Genomic DNA, 21,287 nt, shown 5'->3' on the forward strand with positions numbered 1-21,287 from the left:
ATATATATATATATATATATATATATATATATATATATATATATATATACCCATCGTATATACCTTATATCATTTATATCCTACCACTGGTGAGAGATCATCATGGCCAGTAACAGGGGAACCTTCGGCACCTGACCAATCAGGCTTGCACCAAACTGGCCACTCACATCCTCCCCCTGCTCCTTTTACTACCTGGTACTGATGGTCTTGTGGGCAGGACCACAGCACCGTCATTGGGCCAATCACTGCACTCGATCAGTAGCGGTGACCTATGAGATGCCCCCTCAGATTGGTTGCGGCAGGTGCCACCGGTCTAATCTGTACACACTACAGAACCTGGTGAATGTGAGCTGTTTATAAGAGACAACAGATGTGCAATATGCAGTATATTGGAGAGCTTCATAAATCCAATGTGAAGAGGCACGCCATAGACTCTTAAAAGACAACTATCGTGAAAAAAGTAGGCAGGTAAAATCTGACAGAACCGACAGGTTTTGAGCCAGTCCATCTCCTCATGGGGAATTTTCAGGGTTTTCTTTGTTTTCAACAGCATTTCCTGAACAGCAGTTGCAAAGTCTAACTGACAAAATAGTGTGCAAGTGAGTAGGGAGGCTGGCTGGTATCTTGCTATTTTGGCAGTTAAAGTGGACCCAAACCAAACATTTTTTTAATTAAAAATATGTAGTTGAGCACTCTGACACATACAAAGATAAATAAACACTCCTTCAAGCCTATGAGCATTTCAGTGCATGCTTTTCACCCTTCTCTTTCCATAACTAGGGTTATACAGGTGGCAGCCATTAGCAATTCCTCCATTGCCGGACACCATCTACTCCACCAGTTTGCCGGATTATTTCCCGGCAATATGAAAGGAACGGTGGGGTTTCTCCAATAAATGTAAAATATTTGATATTTGTCATCATGCAGCTGAAAAAAGGCTGCTATTTATTATTATCATTTAGAAAATAGATTTTATTTCTGAAATCTTGTATTTTTAATTTGTGTCCACTTTAAACTGTTGTTCAGGAAATGCTGTTGGAAACAAAGAAAACCCTGAGAATTCCCCATGAGGAGATGGCCTGGGGAACACCTCACTAGCTCTCCTCTTAAAATCCTTTGGGATACTCAGGAAACGCAGAAGGGGCGGAGAGGTAGTAGATCCAAAAATAAACACCAGGGAAGCAACACCAGGCAAAGGATAACAAGTTTGACAGTGAAGCCTAAAAAACATAGCTGTCCTCAGCAAAGCTCAATCACAGCCACACTCTGCAATGCCAGATCGATAAATAATAAGACTGCAACTATACATGACCTAATAGAGCTCTCTGATTTGACCTTTTTGACAGAGACCTGGCTTGGGAAACACCTGGCTGGCTTGCACCACACCTCTCACAACCTCAGATCAGCAAGTTCTATAAACTTGGTCACTCCCAGAGTGCACCTCAAAAAATCTGGAGATAGAGCCTTCTGTCATGCTGCCCCTACTCTTTGGAACTCCCTGCCACACCCAGTAAAGACAGCACCATCCCTGGAGCTATTCAAATCCAGACTGAAAAGCCACCTATTTAGCCTGGCATTTCCGGACTTATAAAATTCTTCCTCTGTACCACGATGGTCGGAGCCATGCTTATGCGCTTTGAGTCCTATGGGAGAAAAGCGCTCTACAAATGTTATTTGTTGTTGTTGTTGTTGTTGTTGGTTCTGTCAGATTTTAACTGTCTACTTTTTTATTATAGTGGTCATTTAAACTTAAATTCATTTACTGTATTACTAAGAAGTTCCACTGGAATCACTTTCAGCCATGTTAGGTGTGTAGCTCCGCCCCTTGCAGGAAAAGCCCTCTGTCTTATCTATATATCCAGAGCTGAATATATAGAAAACACCAGAAAGGGCGGAGCTATGCAGCTAAACCCAGCTGCTAGAGGGCTCCAGTGAGACTTCTTAGTAAGTGCAGGTGCCAAAACATTATAACTTGATATCATTAGGCATATATTAGTTTTGATTTTATGCCAGATGTATGCTTTAAAGAGGCACTGTAGTGACATATTTTACCAGAATTATCTGGGTTTTAGCATCAGAAACACTTTCTATATCTTTATATTGCCATATATTGGTATGTAACCCCGCCCTCCCAGTGATGTCACAGGCAGCCTAGGCATTTTACTATGCAGCCTTATCCTCCCAGAGCTTTCTGGGAGACTGGGTTTATTTTGTACTGGCTTCAGAATTCTCAGTAAACGAACATTCCTCAGTGATGCACCTGCCAACAGTAAAGATGTCACCACCAGTGATACATTTCAGAATGTAAATCAGGGTGAGGAAAGATTTTACAATGGGCAAACACTGACTAAATCGTTTATAAAGTAATATTGTGAAAAGTAAGCAATTTTATTATAGCTGATGACCCATCATTGCCCGGGTATGTATTTGGCTGGTGTTGGCCCCGCCCACTTTTTCTAACTCTAAAGGTGCCCCTACATAGTACAATAAAAACCTTCAATTTTCCCGTTTATTCGAAAAAAACGATCGAATGATAGTTCAAAAGAATCTTTTTTTTTATCAAGAAAAAAGAATCGATTATCCCGTTTTTTCAATAAAAATCCAATCGGACATGTTAGAAAAATCTTTATATTCGATCTCACGGAATAATCTAACAAAATTATCTGATCGAAAAAAATTGTACCATGTATGGTCACGATAATACACAAACACTCAATGACCAAGTTTGTGAGCTTTGGCATCAATAATTTGTATATTCCCATAGAAATTAAACAAATCAGATTGGTGGTTTTTGACTCCACCCCTCTCCAGAATTTGAACCCCAGTCACTCAATGACCAACGTTAGCAGGTTTGAGGCATCTGCTATTAACAGTGTAAAAATGGCAGCAATTTAAAAATTCCCCCTTGATAATCAACAGGTGAATTTTGATTGGCTATTATAGGCTCCACCCACTTCCCTGAATAATCTCAGTCACCCAGTGACCATCTGGGTAAAGTTTGAGAACCGTGCCATTAACAGTGTACAAAGGCCTGCAGTTTATAGTGAAATTTGGTTTTAGCTCCGCCCACTTTTTGTAACCTGGACACACAGTCACTCAATGACCAAGTTTGAGAGCTTTTGGGTTCCTGGCATCAAAATTGTGTAAATGGAAGCAGTTTATCCAGCAAAGTAATCTGATTGACTGTTTGTGGCTCCACCCCTTTAGTGATTTTGAACCCCAGTCACTCAATGACTGACTGTAGCAGATTTGAGGCCTCTGCCATTAACAGTGTAAGAATGCCAGCAGTTTCAATATTCTCCTTGATAATCAATAGGTGAATTTTGATTGGCTGTTGTAGGCTCCACCTACTTTTCTGAATATTAATCTCAGTCAACCAGTGACTAACTGTGTCAAGTTTGAGAACCCTGCCATTAACAGTGTAAGAATGGCTGCAGTTTATATTTTCCCATGTAAAAAGTTAGTTGTTTTTGGCTCTGCCCACTGTTTCTAACCTTGACATACAGTCTACATACATACATTTCTAACCTTGATATACAGTCACTCAATGACCAAGTTTATGAGCCTTGTGATCCTTGGCATCAATAAGTTGCATTTTTCCATTGAAATTAAACAAATCCGATTGGCTGTTTGTAGCCCGCCCCCTTTTCAGAATTTAAACCCGTTTCCCCGGTCTGACTGTACCAGATTTGAGGCCTCTGCCATTAAGAGAGTGTAAGAATGGCAGCAATGTAAATATTCCCCTTTAAAATCAAAAGGTGAATTTTGATTGGCTGTTGTAGGCTCCAACCACTTTCTAAATATGAATCCCAGTCACCCAGTGACCCACTATGTCAAGTTTGAGAACCGTGCCATTAACAGTGTAAGAATGGTTGCAGTTTATATTTTCCCATGTAAAAAATAGTTGCTGGCAGGCCCACTTTTTCTAACCTTGACATACAATCACTTAGTTACCAAGTTTATGAGCTTTGGGATCCTTGGTATCAATGGGAATATTTGTATATTCCCACTGAAATTAAACAAATCTGATTGGCTGTTTTTGGCTCCGCCCCTTTCTAAATTTGAACCTCAGTCATCCAGTGACCAACTGTGTCAAGTTTGAGAACCCTGCCAATAACAGAATGGCTGAAATCAATCTAACAAATCTGATTGGCTGTTTTTGGCTCCACCACCTTCAGTGAATTTGGACCCCAGTCAATGACTGACTGTGTCAGGTATGAGGCCTCTGCCATTAACAGTGTAAGAATGGTAGCAATGTAAATATTCCACTTGAAAATCAACAGGTGAATTTTGATTGGCTGTTGTAGGCTCCATCCATTTTCCTGAATATTAATCCCAGTCACCCAGTGACCAACTGTGCAAAGTTTGAGAACCCTACCATTAACAGTGTAAGAATGGATGCAGTTTATATTTGACCAGTGAAATTTGTTTTTGGCTCCACCCACTTTTTTGTAACCTTGAAACACAGTCACTCAATTACCAAGTTTGTGAGATTTGAGGTTCCTGGCATCAAAAATGTGTGAATGGAAGCAGTTTATCCACCAAGGAAATCTGATTGGCTGTTTGTGGCCCCGCCCCTTTAGTGAATTTGGACCCCAGTCCCCCAATGACCATGTAAGAATGGCAGCAGTTTAAATATTCCACTTGAAAATCAATAGGAGAATTTTGATTGGCTGTTGTAGGCTCCACCCACTTTCCTGAATCTTAATCCCAGTCACCCAGTGACCAATTGTGGCATGTTTGAGACCCCTGCGATTAACAGTCTAGGACTGCAGTTTACATTTTCCTATTAAAAATGAATGGCTGAAATTTGATTGGCTGTTTTATGCTCCACCCACTTTTCCTGGATTTGTAACCTTGGTCGCCAAGTGACTAACTGTGCCAAGTGTGGGGACTCTCTGACTTGAGAATGATTACTGTGAGAATGGCAGGAGAGTAGCTTAACCACTTAATGGCAACCTGACTTATTGAAAACATCCTGTTTGAGCCTGTTAATGTCTCCAGGACGTTTTAATAAATCGCTCGCTCCCGCCGCCGCTCTGCACGTGTTCGCCCCACCCTCCGCCGCCGTTAACCGTCGGGTCACCACGATCTGTGATTAAGGAAAAGGAACGAGCGGTCCTCTACTCAATCGCAATGCCTGAAATGAATGGACGTGACCGCAATCAGCGGCCACGTCCATTCATAAAACAGGAAGCCGTCACAGTTTAGTAAAATGTAAAAAAAAGTGAACACTTCCTATAAAACGGGAGAGTGTTCACAAAAGTAAAATTACACATACAGGCAAATACATACACATACACTTATTAAATATTAATAAAATTAACAACTTACACTTCCACCCCCCCCCCCCCCCAAAAAAAAGGGGAGCCTTTTTAATTTATATTTTATGAGGGAACATTACTTTTACTTTACTACATAGGGGCTTGTAATTATGGACCAGACAAAAAAACAAACCAAATAAAACTGAAAAATAACACCTATATTTCCTAACAATATATTGTTGCCATACGTTGTGATAGGGACATCATTTAAACGGTTTAATTATCAGGTCAACTGGGCAAATAAAATGTGTCAGTTTTATCCACACGAGAACGTCTTATTTTAAAACTATAATGGCTGAAAACTGATAAATAGTGATTTTTTTGCCATTATTTTCTTATTTTTCCTGTTAAAATGCATTTTAGAATAACAAATTCTTAGCAAAATGTACTACCCACAGAAAGCCTAATTGATGGTGAATAAAACAAGGTATAGATCATTTTGTTGTGATAAGTAGTAATAAAGTTATTGGCGAATAAAAGGGAGCAGCACTGACAGGTGAAAATTGCTCTTGTCCATTAAGGTAAAACCCCTTGTGGGTGAAGTGGTTAAGTGTCCGTCTTTCTTATCTCAAAAGCTTGGGAGCTATGCATTTTGTTCATCCCTCCAAGATATCGTATATACGCCGACTCGTATATAAGCCGACCCCCCAACTTTTATGTTAGAAATCAGGAAAAAGTCATTGACTCGCATATAAGCCCCCCTCCCCCCAGTATAAATATTGTGATGTTCTCCCAGCATGAGGTGGCCTCCCTCTCCATAACCAAATGTGCACCCAGGTGTTAGGCAGTCCTCCTTCCCACAGCCAAATGTGCACCCAGGTGTTAGGCAGTCCTCCTTCCCACAGCCAAATGTGCACCCAGGTGTTAGGCAGTCCTCCTTCCCACAGCCAAATGTGCACCCAGGTGTTAGGCAGTCCTCCTTCCCACAGCCAAATGTGCACCCAGGTGTTAGGCAGTCCTCCATCCCACAGCCAAATGTGCACCCAGTAGGCATATATTTACAATCAGATTTTGGTACCTGTGCTTTGGGGAAGTCTAGATCAATTGAAGAATCCTGCCATCCTGGATGGCAGGAGAGTGCCTGCAGCAGAATGTGGGGCAGAGCTCAGTGTCTGGTATTAATGGAAGGCAGGATCGGAGGGCAGGATCAGATGCCAGCAAAGTGGGACAGGTGCTCCTCCACTTTCAATTGCGTGTCCCGCTTTCCCTGCATGGTGGTGGCCAGAATATGTTATGGATCTGGGCATCGGTGCTGGCAGTGATGTGTCTGGAGTGACACAGCCCACGCTGAATCACTAGCACAATGATCGGAGATTCCCTCTTCAGTCCTGTACTTGCTGTCTAAAGACGCCACTAGATGGCGTCATCTATATGAAACACGTCATCTATATGAAACAGCAAGTGCAGTATGAAGAGGGAATCCCCGATCATTGTGCTGGTGATTCAGCGTGGGCTCTGTCACTCCAGACACGTCACTGGCAGCATCGGATGCCCGGATCCATAACACATTTTGGCTGGCCACCGCTGTGCACGGAAAGCGGGATACGCTTGTGGCTGAAAGCACGCTGGCATCCGATCCTGCTCTCCGATCCCGGATCCCGCCTTCCACTATGGACACCCCGCTCTGCCTCACATTCCACTGCAGGCACTCTCCTGCCATCCAAGATGCCAGGACTGCATCCCACATCTCCACTGAAAGTGGAGGAGCTCCTGTCCCACACAGAAATGGCCACTCAAAGTAGGTGACTCACATACAAGCCGAGACCCCCACTTTTGGGCTACTTTTTTGGGGTAAAAAATTCGGCTTGTATGTGAGTATATACGGTAAATGAAATTTGGTTTGCACATGCATTACGGTGGGAAAAGCCTGGAATCTCAGTGACAGAGGCGAAGGGAGCGCAAAGGGGTGGAGCTATGCATATGAAACTGTCAGTGCACTCTGCCGCAGGGTCATAGGAATGTAGTTTTTGGCATTGTGGTGCGATGCAATGGGGGGAGCTTCGCACCACATCACTGTGGCCAGGTGTAAAACTGTTCTAAATGGTCTTTCCTAAACGAAGCAAGTTTTATTCAATGTACAAAGAAGTAAAATTATAATACATGTAATCTCTGTTGAGTACACTTTACATACTATAATAGATTATTTCTCCAATGGGCCCCACCAGAAGGCATGTGCAGAAGGGGGGGGGGGGCTCTGGGTGCCCAAGCACCCCCCTTTTAAAACTGCCATAAAAAGGCCCCTTTGGCTGCAAAAACTAAGCACCACCTCCAGCTGTGATAAGCCCCACCCCTTCCCATGGAAGCACCACACACACCCATGAGAAGCTCCTTCCTATCTGGGATACTTTAAATAAAGAGGTGCTATACAGGAATCATAGTGTAACCATACCTACAGCTGTGTGGGAGCAGGTAAGATGGTGTTTCTCTGACAGCAGTGGCCTATCCCTCCCCCAGCATCCACAGTGACCTTTCCCTCAACCCTGCACCCACAGGGACCTCTCCCTCCACCTAGGACCCATACTGACCTCTCCCTCCCCAGCTTTAGCACTGCAGTGATCCTGCTTCCCACAGCACCCATACTGACCCCTCCCTCCCCAGCACCAACATTGACTTTTCCCTCCCCCAGCAGCACCCTTCCTGTCCCCAGCAGCACCCATAGTGACCTGCTCCAGCACCTAAACTGATCCCTCCCTACACCAACACCCCCAATGTCTTCCACTTCCTGCAGCACCCACACTGACCTCTACTTCTCTCAACATCCAAGCCACCCCTTCCCCCATAGATGGCACCCAGTACTCACACTCACATGACCTCAAGTACCTGCACCCAGGCCTGACATTGCACACAGTAATCACACCTGCACACAGCCTCCACATGGTCCCCACTATCTGCACCAAGCACCCACTTAACCAGTACCCACACACAAAGTATCTGCATTCAAAACCCATGTGACACCCAAAGACCACCCATAGCCAGCACCCAGTACAGGCATGGTGCCAAGTATTCGCACCCATGTCACACCCAATACCTGCACCCAGCACCCACATGACATCCAGTACATGTACCCAGCACCCACATGACATCCAGTACATGTACCCAGATCTCACATTGCACTAAGTACTTGCAATCAGCACCCACATGACACTTGATACCCTCCCACAGCCAGGACCGACATGAGACTCTCTACTCACACCCAGAACCCACATGGCACCCAGCATCTGCATTCAGCACTCACATGACAACCAGTACCCCCAGCCAGAAATGAGGAGGGAGGTGTAACGATCGGTGTAACAGAGAGGATCTGATTACCGGTGATCTGCAGTATCACCAATAGAGATGTCGCGAACCTCCGATTTTTGGTTCGTGAACCGGGTTCGCGAACTTCCGCGGAAGGTTCGGTTCGCGGAAAAGTTTGCGAACCGCAATAGACTTCAATGGGGAGGCGAACGTTGAAAAATAGAAAAAATTATGTTGGCCACAAAAGTGATGGAAAAGATGTTTCAAGGGGTCTAACACCTGGAGGGGGGCATGGCGGAGTGGGATACATGCCAAAAGTCCCCGGGGAAAAATCTGGATGTGACGCAAAGCAGCGTTTTAAGGGCAGAAATGACATTGAATGCTAAATTGCAGGACTAAAGTGCTTTAAAACATCTTGCATGTGTATACATCAATCAGGGAGTGTAATTAGAGTACTGCTTCACACTGACACACCAAACTCACTGTGTAACGCACCGCAAACAGCTGTTTGTGTAGTGACGGCCATGCTGGACTACTGCGCAACATGGCGAGGTTGCTCTTCCTCACTCAGTGATGTCAGGTAATGTGTGACTTCCTTCTCAACTTTCCATGGCATTGTTAAAAAGCTTACGTTTTGTTTTTAAATTACATTTTCTACTTGCTGTGTACTTCTTCAGTACCGCTACAAATCCTGTGGAGGCGGGCAAGTCTGCCATTGTGACCCCGGGTAATGGCCGGGGAATGAGGGGTTTGAATCCGGTGTGGAGCCTGAGCAACGGCTACCACTACACATCCAAGGAGGGCAGGGGGCAGGCATGCACGCCCACCCACCCCGAGGTAGTGACCAAAAATAACAATACAGGAGGAGGACTTTCGAGGCCCTGCTGTGTATTTGAAATGAATGTACTTTAAATCCTTTCACGAGAACCAGTTATGGCGGGCAAAGATGACACCACATTCCTTTCATGAGAATCATATGGAGGCGGGCAAGTCTGCCATTTGTGACCCCGGGTAATGGCCGGGGAATGAGGGATGGAATCCGGTGTGGAGCCTGAGAAATGGCTACCACTGCACATCCAAGGAGGGCAGCAGGCAGGCATGCACGCCCGCTCCGAGGTAGTGACCAAAAATAACAATACAGGAGGCGGACTTTCAAGGCCCTGCTGTGTATTTGAAATGAATTAACTTTAAATCCTTTAACGGGAATCCGTTATGGAGGGCAAGTCTGCCATTGTCACCGCGGGGAATGAAGGTTGGATTGCGGACCGAAGTGGGAGCCTGCTGAGACCCATGCTGTAGCTGCCCTGACCGTGCTTTGCAGACCAGGCATCTGTGGTCAGATGGACCCATGAGCCAGCGGGAAGACAAACCAAGTCGAAAGCATTTGCCAAGAATGTTTAACGGAGGGCAAGTTTTTTTGCCCTTTTTTTAAATTGTTTGAAAATGATAGATGGTTGTATTTTTAAATTGTTTGAAAGTTTAGATGGTTGTATTTTTAATTAAATTGTTTGAAAGTTTAGATGGTTATATTTTTAAATTGTTTAAAAGTGTAAACATTCAAGTGCAAGTTATGCACTGACTGCCAGGTATAATGTGCAGTCACAGATGCAGTGAAAGGTATGCAGTGACTGCAAACAGCCGTTTGTGTAGTGACGGCCGTGCTGGACTGGTGCGCACCATGACGAGAGTGCAGGTGATGGTAGCTTTTCAGCCCATATGCTCGCCCGGCTGATGTAGCTGAATGACAGAACAGTGACTGTCCAGCTGATCAAATTTGGTCTGACCACAATGAAGCAACGACCTTATTATCTTTTGTGTGCCACCCCCACCCGAGACACTGAAATAGCCGGCGGTCATTGCTTCATTGTGATGCGCAAGCCCCTTCACCGCGGCAAGGTAATGATCACGAAGGGGGATGGGCATATGTACACGCACCAGAAAAATTAGTGTAGCAGCCGCTGCTAGCAGCGGCCTTAAAAATTCAGGAATCCGCCTAGAGTCCTGGACCCTGTTGGTGGTGGCGGAGAAGGCAGTCAAGCGGCCTGCAGGCAGAGATGCTGTGTGTGGGGACTGACTTAGTCTTCGGTCGTGCAGTAACCCTCCGTGATCCATTCCTCATTCATTTTGATAAAGGTCAGGTACTGAACACTGTCGTGATGTGGTAATAGCTGGCGAGCTAATAGTTCCGCCACGCCAGCTGTCAGAAGCCGGGCAAGAGGGTGACTGGCAGACATTTGCTTCTTCCGCTCAAATACTTCCTTCACGGACAGCTGGGTACTGCTGTGGGCAGAGTAGAAGAAACCGCTGAAGGGAAGAGGCGGTGTGGAGGAGGGTGGCTGTGAAGGTGCAAGGGAGAAAGTGGATGAAGAGTGGACCTGAAGGAGGAAGAGGAGAAGGAGGGTGGCTTGTCTTTTGAGGGGTGCTGCTTTTGCTCAGGTGTTCTTGCCATAGCTGTTTGTGCCTTCTCTCCAGGTGCCTTCGTAAGGCACTTGTCCCTACGTGAGAGTTGGCCTTTCCATGGCTCAATTTTTGCTGGCAGAGACAACAGATGGCTTTGCTCCGATCTGAGAAACACACGTGAAAAAATTTCCAAACCGCTGAGCCCCCCTGGGGTGATGGCGCTACGGTGGCATCAGCTGCTGACGTTGAAGGGCATGTTGGCTGTCTGGCCATAGCTGGCGATACATGGCGCCGGACACTGCCCCCAGCTGTTTCTGAGGACGAGCTCCCTCTGCTTCTATCATGAAGTCGTCTCCTCCTAGTCCTCTCTGACTCCTCCTCTGAACTGTCCCCCTGGTCATCTCCTCTACCGGGAACATATGTGGTATCCGTATAATCGTCATCATAATCCTCCTGGCCAGCTGCACTTTCCTCAGACACCTCCTCACGATTTTGGGAAGTGATGGCACGTGCCTTCTTCTGAGCACTGTATTTTGGGCCAGGTCCGCACGAAATCACAGCAACATCACAGGTCCGCACGAAATCACAGCAACAACATTTTGTTTACTTAACCCACCTCATCACTACACATAACTTCCTGTAGTGTTGAGTGAACCCAGCTCACTGCATACACCTACTACCTGTTGTGTTGAGTGAACCCAGCTCACTACAGGTAGTAGGTGTATGCAGTGAGCTGGGTTCACTCAACACAACAGGTAGTAGGTGTATGCAGTGAGCTGGGTTCACTCAACACAACAGGTAGTAGGTGTATGCAGAGAGCTGGGTTCACTCAACACAACAGGTAGTAGGTATATGCAGTGGGCTGGGTTCACTCAACACTACAGGTAGTTATGTGCAGTGATGAGGTGGGTTAAGTAAACACAACAGGTAGTAGGTATATGCAGTGAGCTGGGTTCACTCAACACTACAGGTAGTTGTGTGCAGTGATGAGGTGGTTTAAGTAAACACAACAGATGGCTGCAGTAGGTGTATGCAGTGAGCTGGGTTCACTCAACACTACAGGTAGTTATGTGCAGTGATGAGGTGGTTTAAGTAAACACAACAGGTAGTAGGTGTATGCAGAGAGCTGGGTTCACTCAACACAACAGGTAGTAGGTATATGCAGTGAGCTGGGTTCACTCAACACTACAGGTAGTTGTGTGCAGTGATGAGGTGGTTTAAGTAAACACAACAGGTAGTAGGTGTATGCAGTGAGCTGGGTTCACTCAACACAACAGGTAGTAGGTGTATGCAGTGAGCTGGGTTCACTCAACACTACAGGAAGTTATGTGTAGTGATGAGGTGGGTTAAGTAAACAAAACAGGTAGTAGGTATATGCAGTGAGCTGGGTTCACTCAACACTACAGGTAGTTATGTGCAGTGATGAGGTGGTTTAAGTAAACACAACAGGTAGTAGGTGTATGCAGTGAGCTGGGTTCACTCAACACAACAGATAGTAGGTGTATGCAGTGAGCTGGGTTCACTCAACACAACAGGTAGTAGGTGTATGCAGAGAGCTGGGTTCACTCAACACAACAGGTAGTAGGTATATGCAGTGAGCTGGGATCACTCAACACTACAGGTAGTTGTGTGCAGTGATGAGGTGGTTTAAGTAAACACAACAGGTAGTAGGTGTATGCAGTGAGCTGGGTTCACTTAACACTACAGGTAGTAGGTGTATGCAGTGAGCTGGGTTCACTCAACACTACAGGTAGTTATGTATTCTGTTTCAGCTGCTGTGGCTATGTAATTACTGATCCCTAGACTGTCCCAAGTCCCAGTGGAATGGCAATAACTTACATAAGGGCAGTATCCACAGATAGGCGACTCAATGGACGACACAGATGAAGATCTTGAAGAGGTTTAATCTTGCAGTGTAGATCTTACAGTGACAAATTCCATAGGTCAAAACGAAGTAGCTTTACCAGGTACAGAGAGAAGATGCAGCACATGCTTACAGATACTTGTCTGAAGAGATACTGACTATGGGAGGAGTGGCTACATGGGTGGAACAAAACTACAGGGAAGGGAGAGGAACAAACTAGCTACAGCCAAACTTAGCTGATGAACATCATAACACAAGTCCATGTATGTGGGACACAACACTCCCCGCCTGAAATCTTTAGATTTCACTAATATTATAGCAACATTAATCTAATGTTAAGTCCATAGTTCAACAAACTTGTCCTTAAAAACCTGTAAAAGAAAGCAAACAGCAATAAACATAGCAAACTTTGCTTGAGTAAGTCTCAGTAGGTTTTCTTGACAAAGTTCTTGTAACACAACCCATCTTCAAGTCAGGGAGGCCACAATATGTCAAACCTCATCTGACTCACAATTGTAATCCAAGGGATAAACAGTTTCAGGAGTTTCAGGTCTTGCCTTGACCTGAAGAGTGTTCTTCATGAGGTAGTAGCAACACCACCTCAGTAACAGGTCTGAAGAAGATTTTAGTTGTACCTCCTTTGGTAATCTTGACTTCGACCTTCCTCACCTTCCCATCTTCACTGGGAATGGCTTTGACAATAAGTCCAGTTGGCCAGTCATTGCGAGAAACGTCTTTATCTCTCAGTAGCACAAGGTCTCCTTCTTGAAGATTTGGCTTAGTCTCTTGCCATTTATGGCGGCTCTGAAGAGTATGCAGATATTCCTTCCTCCAACGGCTCCAGAATACATTTGCCAGATGTTGAACCTGCTTCCACTGACGTCTGTGAATGTTAGAGCAGTCCAAGTCCACGGGTGGTAGTGGGATGTTGCCAACCTTTTGAGTGAGAAGTGTTGCAGGAGTTAATATTGTTGGAGAATCTGGATCTGAAGACACAGGTACTAGTGGTCTTGCATTAATTATTGCAGAAACTTCAGCTAGTAGAGTAGTCAATGTCTCGTGGGTAAGTCGTCCTGAGTCTAACAACATGGAATTCAAGATTCGCCTTGTAATTCCGATCATGCGTTCCCAGGAACCTCCCATGTGGGAAGAGTGAGGGGGGTTAAAAACCCATGAACATCCACTGTTTTTCAAGAAATTATCCAGTTGTAGTTCCTTGCAGGCTCCAACAAAGTTGGTTCCACAGTCAGACCTGAGTTGCTTGACAGGACCTCTAATGGCGAAAAATCTTCGAAGAGCATTGATGAAACAGGAGGAGTCCATAGACTCAATTACCTCAATATGCACAGCTCGTGCACTTAGGCAAGTAAACAGTACGGCCCACCGTTTATTGTTAGCCATGCCACCACGGGTCTTGCGTGCACAGACCGACCATGGGCCAAAGACATCCACTCCGACATAGGTAAAAGGTGGGTCAGTGCTCAGTCTGTCTATTGGGAGATCAGCCATTTGCTGATGATGGTGAGTTCCTCTCAACCTATGACACTTTACACACTTGTGAAGCACTGAAGAAATGCATCTTTTCATTCCGGTGATCCACAAACCTGCTGATCTGACAACACCTTCAGTGAACTGTCGGCCTTGGTGCTTCACTTGTTCATGGTAATGCCGAACTAAAAGAACAGCTACATGGTGACTGCCAGGCACAATGACTGGACTTTGCTCCTTGCTGGAAAGGTTGGCTTTCCCAATCCGACCTCCTACACGTAACAACCCATGTTCATCAATGATTGGATTTAACTTTAGAAGAGGATTGTTTTTGGGAAACTTGCAGTTTTCCATGATAAGGTTGATTTCTTTTGTGTAGCTCTCCTGTTGCACACATTGAAGTATAATTTCTTCAGCATGAGAGATTTCTTCAAAGGTGGGATGGTTCTTACAAATGTGCCAACCACGGCACTCGAGTGGCATTCCAGAATTACCCTTGAAGCAGCAAACAATATGTCTCAGGCGTGCAATGACACGGGTTAGAGATGACCATGTGGAGAATCGCTGGAAGCGGTGTGATCCAAGTGTTTTCTTCTGATGTATGGTAGTATAAAGAGTGATACTTTCAGGTCTGATTTCCTTGTCAACTTCAGAATCTACTAAGTTGAAAACATCAGAAGTGCTGGACTCAGATTTATCATGTAGGAAATCTGGAGGCAGTAGCCAGTTTGACCTTGCAAGTTCATTTGCTGGTAATGCTCTAGTGCCATGGTCTGCTGGGTTCTGATTGGTTGAAATGTAATGCCATTGTTGTGGTGTGGAAAACCTTCGGATACGTTCTACTCTGTTGCTGACATACACATAGAACCGTCTAGTTTGGTTGTGTATGTACCCGAGCACAACTTTGCTGTCAGTGTAGAAGTCAAAGGAGTCAATCACAGTGTCCATTTCACTCTTAATGGTTTCTGCCATTTCTACAGCTAACACAGCTGCACAGAGTTCAAGCCTTGGAACAGTGTGTCCAGACTTTGGTGTTAGCTTAGTCTTACCAAGGAGAAACCCCACAGAAGGTCTATTATCAAGTCCAGTAAGATGAAGGTAGGCTACAGCTGCAATTGCCTCAACAGATGCATCTGAAAAGATGTGAATTTCTTTCCTTTTAGCAGAAGCTAGGGAGATGGATGTGTAGCAGCGTGGGATTTGGAGATTTTCCAGTGCCTTTAAGGAATTCTTCCATGTTTCCCATGCTTTCAGCTTATTATCAGGTAGTGGAGTGTCCCAGTCTACCTTCTCCAATGTGAGTTGTCTCAACAGAAACTTTCCTCGGATTGTCACTGGAGCTACAAATCCCAAGGGGTCGTAGATACTGTTGACGACCGACAAGACTCCCCTTTTTGTAAAGGGCTTATCACAGATTGACACTTGAAAGGTGAATGTGTCTTGCTTGATATCCCAGAGCAAGCCAAGACTGCGCTGCATGGGAAGGTCTTCAGACCCTAAGTCAAGATTCTTTAGGTTAATAGCATAGTCCTCCTTGTGGAAGGCCTTCATTACCTTGTTGCTGTTGGAGATGATCTTGTGTAGTCTAAGGTTGGCCACAGACAACATTTCTTGAACGCTTCGTAGAAGGTCAATAGCTTCTTCCTCTGTAGGAAGGGATTTAAGTCCATCATCCACATAGAAGTTTTTCTCCACAAAATGACGAGCATCAGTTCCATACTCTTGTTCACCTTCTTGGGCAGTTCTTCTCAGTCCGTAGATTGCTACTGAAGGTGAAGGACTGTTCCCGAATACATGCACCTTCATGCGGTAGTCTATGACCTTGTCATTTAAGTCATTGTTTCTGTGCCATAGGAACCTAAGGTAATTTCTGTCCTGCTCACGGACAATGAAGCAGTGAAACATTTGTTGGATGTCAGCCATTACTGCTATAGGCTCTTGTCTGAATCGGATTGACACTCCTATAAGGCTGTTGTTCAAGTTGGGCCCAGTAAGAAGAACATTGTTCAAACTGACTCCTTCATATTGAGCACTCGAGTCAAATACTACTCTAATTTGACTAGGTTTGCGGGGGTGGTACACACCAAAGGATGGAAGATACCAGCATTCTTCTCCCTCCTTCAATGGTGGAGCAGGTTCAGCGTGATCATTTTCTAAAACCTTCTGCATAAAGGATACAAAATGTTTCTTCATCTCTGGTTTCTTCTCAAAGGAACGTTTTAATGAAGCAAATCTGGACACTGCTTGCTGACGGTTGTTTGGCAGTCTCTCTCTCGGTGTACGAAAGGGTAGAGGGGCTACCCAACTGTTTTCTTGGTTTTGAGTGAATTCCTTATCCATGATCTTGAGAAACTCTTTGTCTTCAATGGCAAGTGCTGGTTTGTCGTCATTACTAGTTGTAATGAACACTGTGTCACCAATGCAATCTTCCTGGTGATGGAAGATGGGTTTACTGTCACTGGTGATGTTGAATCTCTCCTTAACACTGTAATGATAAGGACATGGTTCGAAAAGAGTTTTGCGCCCATTAGGTAGAATGTAAGTTTTGCAAGAAGAAATGTTGGTAGCTCTTTTCGTTCTGTTTACACACACATTTCCAATGACAACCCAGCCAAGATCAAGGCGCTGGGCATACGGAGCATCATGGGAACCATTTATTTGCTGGCGTGCTTTATGCACCCTTAGAATGTCTCTGCCGAGCAAAAGAAGAATTTCTGCATTTTCATCAAGTGGTGGTAAGTGTTTGGCGACAGCTCTTAAATGTGCATGATGAAAGGCAGCTTCAGGTGTAGGGATCTCTTCTCTGTGGGAAGGAATCTGGTTGCATTCAGCAAGGGTAGGCAGTGGCAGTTCTATAGTACCATCAAGAGAAGCTATCATGAATCCATTAGCTCTTCTCCCTGTCACTTCTGAAACACCTCTACATGTGCCAAGTGTGTATGGCAGGGAATCTCCTTTAACTCTGAAGTAATCAAAGAATTGTGACTTAGCAAGTGAGTGATTGCTCTGATCATCCAGAATGGTATATAGTTTCATGGCTCTTTCAGGCTGTCCCTCGGGATACACTCTGACTAGGCATATCTTTGCACAAGACCTGTCACAAAGATCTTCTCCACAAACCTCAGTGCATGTAGAAGAAATTAAAGTAGAGTCTGCTGTCTGGTTTGCATTCTCCCCGCCATGATTTGTGGCAGGATCAGAATCTGCAGAGGAAGAGGTATGCTGAAGTGGATGGAGTGCTTGTACATGGGTGTTGCTTCCACAATCTTTGCATTTGATTTCAGCCTTACAGTCTTTTGCAAGATGTTCTGTTGAAGCACAGCACTTGAAGCAAATCCCAAGTTTCTTTAAAATTTCTTTGCGTTCTTGCAATGGCCTTTTTCGGAACCCATGGCAGTTCTTAAGAGCATGTGGTTTCTTATGAATTGGACATTGGCGATTGGGATTATCCGTTTTATCTCCTTGTCTGCTCCTTTCAGTGTTATCAGCAGGATCAGGTAGCACATTAGTCTTTTTAACTGACATGGGACCCCTGTGACTCCTGGGTTTATTCAAAGCAAATTTGTCTTTAGCGAAATTTGAACCTGAGATGTTTGACTCGTTGAAAAAGAAGCTTGGATCATTCTTGGTTTCTGCAATGTTCTTGATGAAGTCACAGAAGTAGAAGAATGGTGGGAAAGAAACCTTTTTCTCTTTCTTGTACTTTGAACCCATGGTTGCCCACTTCTCCTGTATTCCATATGGCAGTTTTGCAGCAATTGGATTCACACCATGGGCAGTGTCAAGATAGCTAAGGCCTGGGAGGTGAGGATCTGCCTTAGCAAGCTGTAGTTCAAGCAAAAGATCACTCAGTTCCTGAAATTTCTGATTATCCTTACCAGATATCTTGGGAAAGTCTTTCAACCTTTTAAGCAGAGCATCTTCTACAGCTTCCGGACTACCATAACTCTGGTCTAGGCGTTCCCAAGCTGCATGTAGGCCTGCAGATGGATTGTCAACATGAACAGCTTTCAGTCGTTTCACACGTTCTCTTGACTGAGGGCCTAGCCACTTTATTAACATGTCAAATTCTTCACCAGGAGGTATTCCCAGGTCGTTTATTGCAGCCTTAAAGGTAGACTTCCATCCTCTATAATTTTCAGGGTGGTCATCGAAGCTTGTGAGGCCAGTGCTTGTGAGCTCACGGCGAACCATGTATCTAGCTAGATCTGACACATCAGCACATGGTGGCCTGGGAAGGTATGGATTTGCATGGGGGTTTAAGCCAGGAACAGGTTGAAAGTCCATTGCTATGGCAGGATGTGATTCAGAAGTAATGTTATCAGGAAGCATATCAGTAACATGAAGAGGTGATGGTAGCTTGGCTTGAATGCTGACCCCTGGTTTGACAGCTGGATACTTAGTAGTCTGAGCATTGTGAGGCAAGATGCGGCTTGAGGGCCCATCTTGATGTGCAGAAGGACCAGAAGGTTTAAGGTCTTGCATGGACACAATACGTTCAGATGGCTGATGTCTTAAAGGAGTGTCCATGTCATCAGGAGCATCAAAGGGTGCAGAGAGATTGCTGTTCTGGTTGAGGACATAGTTCTTTGTGCGCTCTATCGGATCTTCTGAGTTTGCCATGCTGACACTGTCTAAATCACTTCCAACAGCTTCTTCTAAAACTCTTAATTTTGCTTCTGCAGTAGCTTGCTCACATTTTCTTTCTAGAGCTTCAATTTCAACTTTCTTGCGGGAAGCTTCTGCTTCCATTTCTGCTTTCTTGAGGGAAGCCTCAACATTATGTGCAGTGATGAGGTGGGTTAAGTAAACACAACAGGTAGTAGTAGGATGCAGTGAGCTGGGTTCACTCAACACAAAGCTAGGTATATGCAGTGATGAGGTGGGTTAAGTACACACAACAGGTAGTAGTAGGATGCAGTGAGCTGGGTTCACTCAACACAAAGCTAGGTATATGCAGTGATAAGGTGGGTTAAGTAAACACAACAGGTAGTAGGTGTATGCAGTGAGCTGGGTTCACTCAACACAAAGCTAGGTATATGCAGTGATGAGGTGGGTTAAGTAAACACAACAGGTAGTAGGTGTATGCAGTGAGCTGGGTTCACTCAACACAAAGCTAGGTATATGCAGTGATGAGGTGGGTTAAGTAAACACAACAGGTAGTAGGTGTATGCAGTGAGCTGGGTTCACTCAACACAAAGCTAGGTATATGCAGTGATGAGGTGGTTTAAGTAAACACAACAGGTAGTAGGTGTATGCAGTGAGCTGGGTTCACTCAACACAAAGCTAGGTATATGCAGTGAGGAGGTGGGTTAAGTAAACACAACAGGTAGTAGGTGTATGCAGTGAGCTGGGTTCACTCAACACAACAGGTAGTTATGTGCAGTGATGAGGTGGGTTAAGTAAACACAACAGGTAGTAGGTGTATGCAGTGAGCTGGGTTCACTCAACACTACAGGTAGTTATGTGCAGTGATGAGGTGGTTTAAGTAAACACAACAGGTAGTAGGTGTATGCAGTGAGCTGGGTTCACTCAACACAAAGCTAGGTATATGCAGTGATGAGGTGGGTTAAGTAAACACAACAGGTAGTAGGTGTATGCAGTGAGCTGGGTTCACTCAACACTACAGGTAGTTATGTGCAGTGATGAGGTGGTTTAAGTAAACACAACAGGTAGTAGGTGTATGCAGTGAGCTGGGTTCACTCAACACAAAGCTAGGTATATGCAGTGATGAGGTGGGTTAAGTAAACACAACAGGTAGTAGGTGTATGCAGTGAGCTGGGTTCACTCAACACAACAGGTAGTAGGTGTATGCAGTACTGGGTAGTACAATGTGCAGCTCCCTGTCACACACACAGGTCACTGAATGTGCTGGGCTGCTGGCAGTGGCACACACACACTATCAATTAGCAAGGCTGTGCATGCAACAAAAGTGTCAGTTTGACACACAGTAAAAAAAAAAAAAGTACAGGATGAGCTTTGACAAAAGCTAGGGTGCTATAAAGCAATAACAATCAGACAGGAGCAAACTAAGCAGCCAAGAACCTAACTAATCTGTCCCTAGAAGAACAAGTCTGCAGCAGCTGTCCCTTTCCTCTCACTAGCAGGCACACGAGTGAGTGTAATGGCCACCGGACCCTGCCTTATATAAGGGGGGGTGGGGATCCAGGGCTTACTGTAGCCTGAATGGCTACAATGTGCCTGCTGACTGTGATGCAGAGGGTCAAAGTTGACCCTCATAGAGCATTATGGGGCGAATCGAACTTCCGGAATAGTTCGCTTTGCGCAGGCGAACGCGAACCCCCAATGTTCGCCTGGAACCGTTCGCCTGCGAACCGTTCGCTACACCTCTAATCACCGAGAATACAGATATATACCTGATTATTGATGATCTGCAGTATCACCGATAATCAGATATATCACTAACCTCTGGACACCTGAGTAATATGAGTGTTTGGTGCAACAGTAATACTTTGAGGAGAGCACCCGAATAGAGGGTGCAAGGCAGTAAGAAATACTGCCCAAAGAACAGGCTCCTTCCAATGGCCTGAGCCTCCCCAAAGGGAGGAGTCAGGCTGAGAGTGGGAAGGACCAGAGTGTGAGTGACACCAATAGAGGAATACAAAAGAAGAGAGGGGCGCACTGAGTCCTTTGAGTGATGTTGCTATAGTACAATAGGACAGGTCTTACCTGTTTGAAGAGCGGCCGGCACAGCGTGCACACAGCCCGGATACGCTTGGTCCCTCTTAGCCGAGCCGGGGACTGAGCTCAGGCGCAGGGCGGAGGTGACGTCACACACTCCAGGAAGTGGAGAGTCCGTTGCCCAGTAACGCCAGAACGCTCTATACAGAGTCGCTGGCGCTGTGTGTCACTGGATAAAAAAGCCATGTTACATGTCAAAGCACATACGTGATCTATCTGTTAAGCTGCCCGTGTGAGCTGTACTATGTGGGACGTACCACCCAAAAATTTCA

General features: G+C 45.1%; 1 protein-coding gene across 5 annotated transcripts in view; it reads left to right on the forward strand.

The window, feature by feature from the left end:
• The window catches only part of LOC137532532 (C4b-binding protein alpha chain-like), a 732,640-nt gene that overhangs the window by 180,867 nt on the left and 530,486 nt on the right, over positions 1–21,287 (forward strand). The window lies entirely within an intron of this gene.

Source organism: Hyperolius riggenbachi, chromosome 1 (assembly GCF_040937935.1).
Source record: "Hyperolius riggenbachi isolate aHypRig1 chromosome 1, aHypRig1.pri, whole genome shotgun sequence".
Taxonomy (NCBI): domain Eukaryota; kingdom Metazoa; phylum Chordata; class Amphibia; order Anura; family Hyperoliidae; genus Hyperolius; species Hyperolius riggenbachi.